This window comes from Bufo bufo, chromosome 5, assembly GCF_905171765.1.
Source record: "Bufo bufo chromosome 5, aBufBuf1.1, whole genome shotgun sequence".
NCBI lineage: Eukaryota > Metazoa > Chordata > Amphibia > Anura > Bufonidae > Bufo > Bufo bufo.
This window is the reverse complement of record NC_053393.1, coordinates 460,567,757-460,573,756: the sequence shown is the minus strand read 5'-3', so window position 1 is coordinate 460,573,756 and position 6,000 is coordinate 460,567,757.

Here is a 6,000-nt window from a genome sequence, read left to right as displayed (position 1 = left end):
CGGTCACAGGCCGATCAGTGGCTAACCCCGCTCAATTTGACAGTTGGTAAAGTGGTGTGCGACAACGGTGCCAATCTGCTGAGTGTGCTAAAAAAGGGCAAAATGAAACACGTGCCGTGCATGGCACACGTACTGAACTTAGTCGTGCAGCGATTCGTTGCCAAATACCTCGAGGTCCAGGAAAATCTCTGGCCATTTTAGAAGATCTTACACGGCCATGGCTTGACTTGCTGACTTCCAGCGGCAACACCACTTGCCCGTCAGACGTCTGATTTGTGACAGGCCGAAGCGCTGGAACTCCACCTTCTATATGCTTGATTAGCTGCTCCAGCAGCAACGTGCCGTTAATGACTACCTTTACGAACTCTGCAGCAGAACAGGTTCTGGGAGCTTGGTTTATTTTCACCACGCCAGTGGCTGATCAAGCGCGACGCATACAGACTTCTGAGGCCATTTGATGAGGTCACCAAACTGGTCAGTCGCAGCCAGGGCACTATCAGTGACATCGTACCTTATGCCTTCTTTCTGGAGAGTGCATTACGTCATGTCATTGATCAAGCCGCCGAGGAGCAGGAGCTGGAAGATGAGGAAGTCGCAATGCTTAATGAATTTCCAGAGGGAGCTACTCCATCTGAGACAAGTCAGCAGGAGTCTGTAGAGGAGTCAGAGGAGGATGGTGGCTGGAGGGTGGAGGAGGAGGAGGAGCAAAAAGAGAAGGCTTTCAGGAGGACTTTAAACTTTTCGGAGATCCCAGGGGGTTGTCCGTGGCTGGGGGGAGGAGACCAAGGACAACATTCTCCTGGGCGATGAGCAGGAGCCAGGGCGCTTGAGCAGGAGCCAGCACGGGGCGATGAGCAGGAGCCAGAACTTCATGCTCAAGTGTTTGAAGAGGGACCCCAATATAAAAAGCATAATGGGCAAGGACCTGTACTGGGTGGCAACTTACTTAGACCCCTGGTACAAACACAAAATGGCGGACATGTTACCAGCATCACAGAGGGCTGTCAGAATGCAGCATTTCCAGACCTTGCTGCGATAGATGCTGCATTCTGCTGTTGCGGGCGCTGGCAGAGGAATTTCCACCCACAGAGAAACAGGTGCGGGTACCAATCCACCAATCCTACCGTGCATGCAAGAAATGGGCGGTTTGAAGATGTGTTGGTCACTTCGGATATGAGATAATTCTTTCAGCAAACCCATCGACAGCCACCCTCCGGATCCAGCCTCAGGGAACGCCTAGATCGACAGTTGTCCTACTACATCGGGTTAACGGCCGATGTGGACGCTCTGAGAAGTGAGGAACCCCTGGACTACTGGGTGTGCAGGTTTGACCTGTGGCCAGAGCTGGCACAATTTGCCATGGAACTCTTGGCTTGCCCTCATCGAGTGTCCTGTCCAAAATTATGTTCAGCCTAGCTCACGACAGTGTGGACTACCTCACATTTCTAAAATTGTAAGAGGCATGGAGCTTGGAGGAATTCAACACCTGTGACGACCACGTTTAATAGAATTTCCTCATGCCAGTCCACAGTCCACACATATCTGCCACCACCTAGAACAAATAATGGTCCCAGTCTTATGTAAATACAGCAGCATAAAAGGCCTTTTCTGTCCGGTGAATGTCTAATGTTTGGGGCCTGTACTTCACTGGCCTGCAGTAAAATTGATATCCAATGACCGTCTAATATACCTCCAGCCACATAATCACTTGATCTTTTCTATACAGTGAATGCATAATGTTTGGGACCTGTACTCCACTGGCCAGCAGTAAAATTTATATCCAATGACAGTCTAATATACCTCCAGCCACATAATCACTTGATCTTTTCTGTACAGTGAATGCATAATTTTTGAGGCCAGTAATCTAACTGGCCAATAGTAAAATTGTTATATGGTGACCGCCTAATGTACCGCCAGCCATATATTCACTTGTTCTTTTCTGTACGGTAAATGCCTACTGTTTGGGGCCTGTATTCCAGTGGCCTACAGTAAAAATGTTATTCATTGACCGCATAATGTACCTCGAGCCACATAATCACAATTTCTTTTATGTCAGGTGAATGACAAATTTTTATGGCCCGTACTCCCATGGCCTAAAATAAAAAATTTCTAGGCTACAGCAGGGCACATTTTTGAGGATTTCCCTTTAAGACGCATAAAAATGGCCCCTGATTAAAATACATATTTTTCGTGGGAATTTGTGTCATTGATCCCCCTCTAGTATGTCACTGTCCATGTTGTGGGACTATTTGTGCTCTTCTAGTAAGTATTTGGTGGCTGCAAATATGACCTGAAGGTTTTTCAGGTTCGCCTGCTATTAAAGTAATTGGGGCCTGCCGCGAACTTGCGGTTCGTGAACATTTGATTGCGTTTTCGCGATCGCGTTCGTGAATCGTCCTGGCCGATGTTCACTAATGGAGAGCACTACAACATTTTACTGCCAGACAAAATTTCCCAGTCACCAACTTGATGGTGCCTCCGTACATAAGGAGTCCATAGAGGGCTCAGAATACAAATCTTTAAAGGGGTTGTCCCATGAAAAATATTATGCAGGTTTCAAATTAGCAGCTGGATCTGAATTCTTTTGTAATTGTATATAATTCAAAGTTTTGTATAGCCACTGAGTTATTCCAATGTATCTGCATAGCGCCACCTGCTGTTTGTTCTTTTTTTTTTTATTTCTCTGTCCACCTTGCTGAGGTGGACACCCATGCTAAGTTCCATCCTTCAACTCTTTCCTGAACTGTGATAGGGAGAGAGCTGCAGCTGAAATGAAATGCCTCAAGCTTCAGCAGAAAGATTTAGATTTAGCAGAGCAATTGGAGCAATGAATAAGGAGATCTCTGGATCCATGAAGTAAGGGGATGGTTCTAGCTTTGTTAAAAGAGATTGTCATGTACTACTGTATATGATGTCTGATTTTCATTTTTTACATTTATCGTGGAATAACACCTTTAAAGGAATAAGTGCCAGATGGTCAGTAAGCCACTCTTCATGGGTCAGGGTATTTAGATGCAGGGTGGCAGATAAATATTTGGGTAATTCATTGTTCATTAAAAATCAAAAAAGGGTTTAAAGGTATTAAATATACTAAAACCTTGGGGTTAGGAATGAGTGAATCGACTTCGGATGAAACATCCAAAGTCAATTCGCATAAAACCTCTTTCTAATACTGTACGGAGCTCCTGCTTAGAATGTATTGGCTCCTATGAGCCAAATGTATTATTTTGTGAAGTCTTGCGAAACCTTGCATAATAACTTTATAAATCAATTTCTACAGTAAAAAAACATTTCCCGAACTTGGGTTCGGTTCCAAGTGTATTTTTCTACAGGAGAAATAGATTTATGAAGTTATTATGCGAAGTCTCGCGAGACTTCGCAAAGTAATAACTTTGGCTCATAGGAGCCAATACATTTTAATACTGTACGGAGCTCCTGTTCCGTACAGTATTAGAACAAAGTTTTATGCGAATCGACTTCGGATGTTATATCCTGTCAATTCGCTCATCCGTACTTGGGGTATATGACCCACAGTGAACTTCAAAAAACAGGCTACAAGAGGTTCTGATAATGTGGGAGGTATATAGATGTAGTCCAACCTCACTATAGCGATAATGTAGCAGATTCGGTACAAGTGGTTGTGAACTAATGAGATACACTCAAAACCACGTATATGACCCTATGGTTATATAAAACCTCTTCAATTATGACATCAGAGTGCAGGCATGAGCCAAACGTACGCACTCTAGATGGAATTATAAACCCAGGTCAAGAGATAGTTTGGGCATAGAGCTGTAGCCAATAATAAGTCTCTAATTCACTGCATTAGAGTAGTCGACTATATGAATAGTGATTAGTGTGGCATTCGTGATCACCAACTATTAATGTGTGCCCCCCCCCCTCACCCTATATGAGCTGGAAATAAAGCTCACAGAGAGGTAGCCAAGTAGTGAACTACGTGTGTTGTATGGCATATGTAGAAGCCAGCCAACATCAAGTGCCCCTTTTGTATAGGTGCACTAAAAGAATCTCTCAGATGGACAGCTCAATGCATTTCACCACAGGTGGAACCCCGCATATCATCAGGAGCAAGCAAGAGCTATGCGGTAATAGATACAACTAATAGAGACAGCTGCCTCCGTGCTGCAGCATCAATTCGGTACAAAGACTGGCGCTGTAATGGCTGTGAATGGTCGCGCGAACGCTGGGACTAAGAAGCCAATGCCCCCCCCGAAGGTGTGCTGCTCTGACTGCAGCCAATCAGATGGGAGGCGCGGCTCCCAATCACATCAAGGAGCTGACACGTCACGAAGTAGCGAGTGTACACACTGGGGAAGGGCAAACAGCGCATGGATCAAAAAGGGAATAATTCTGGCGACTACATAAGAAGACGGAAGATGTAAAGAGGAAAATAGATACAAGATCCAGGGAAGTTTATTATAATGATAACAATAATGAGACAATAAAATAAATAGTAAGCCAGCATGTTATACATTGTATGCAGAACACATGCAATGTCAACAATGATAGCTATATTGATGCATAGGTACGGGAAGTAAAATATATACGCATGTAGTGAGTTGAGTTGTGTAGCACACCGAGGGATACAAACAGTAACCATGGGAGGAGGGATGTCAGAAATATATAAAACGGTCCATATGTGGGAGGAAAAATATACACTACCTGAAACAATTAACTGGACTAGGGTTCAGCAGGAATGGGTCACTGTGTCTCTGTAACTTAATTAGCACATCAGAAGTACAAGAGTGACAATAGCCTCAAATAAAGGGAGCATAAGAAATAACATCATTGAGGCCCATAGGTTTGACTGTGTTCAGTAGTGATGAGTGTCAGGGGCAATATTCGAATTCGCAATATTTCACGAATATTTTGTAGAATATTCGTTATATATTTGTGAATTTGCGAATTCGAAATTATATTCTTGATCGCGAAAATCGGAAATGTATTATTCGCGAAATGCACGCAAAATATCAGTGTGGGGTAAGCAACTTTTCTATTGGTTGCTAGGGATGTTGCTAAGCTATGACAAAGCCTTCTAATTGTCCCACAAGCTAGAAGAAGGGAGGGATGATTACCTGAAATGTGTTAAAAAAAAGAAAACAAAAAAATATATATATTCATCATTACGAATATATAGCCCTATATTCGAAATATTCACAAATTCTCGAAGTGCTGATAATCGCAAAAAAAATTAGCTTTTCGAATATTTGCGCTCAACAATAGTGTTCAACCTGAAAATCCACTGTGCATCTTTGCGTAATAAAATCAAATCCGTGTCACCTCCCCTCAGGGACCTTCTTACTTGCTCAATCCACTGGAAGCTAACAGAAACAGTCCTTCCATCATGGCAGTCCATCACATGGCGAGCTATTGGTGTATCATTCGCCTTTCTGATATCCAAAATATGTTCCCCAATTCTCCTAAATTCACGTTTGGTTTTCCCAACATACTTTTTGCCACATTTGCACATCAAAAGATATACCACCCCTACCATCTTAGAATTAATAAATGATCTTATATAGTAGGACTTATTGGTGGTAGGGTTAAGCATACCGAACTTTAGGATTTTTGGACCACGGACCCGAACCCTAACTTTTCAGTAAAAGTTCGGGTTCGAGTTCAGTGTTCGACGATTTAATGGCACTTTTTGAAAGGCTGCAGAGCAGCCAATTAACAAGCGTTTAACTCTGTGCCCTTAGAAGCCATCACAGCCATACCTATTAATGGCATGGCTGTGATTGGCCAGTTCAGCATGTGACCCAGCCTCTATATAAGCTGGAGTCATGTAGCTCTGCACATCACTCTGCTCTTACTAGTGTAGGGAGAGGATGCTGCTGCTGTATGGGAGAGAATAGGAAAGAATCTGTTATCAGAAGTGCTTGTTAACTCTGTGATCTACAACAATTTTGTTTTGTGGGTGCAGTGCACCATTTTTTTATCCTGCCCTGAGCCCAGTGACACAGAAAAATAACTTTTATC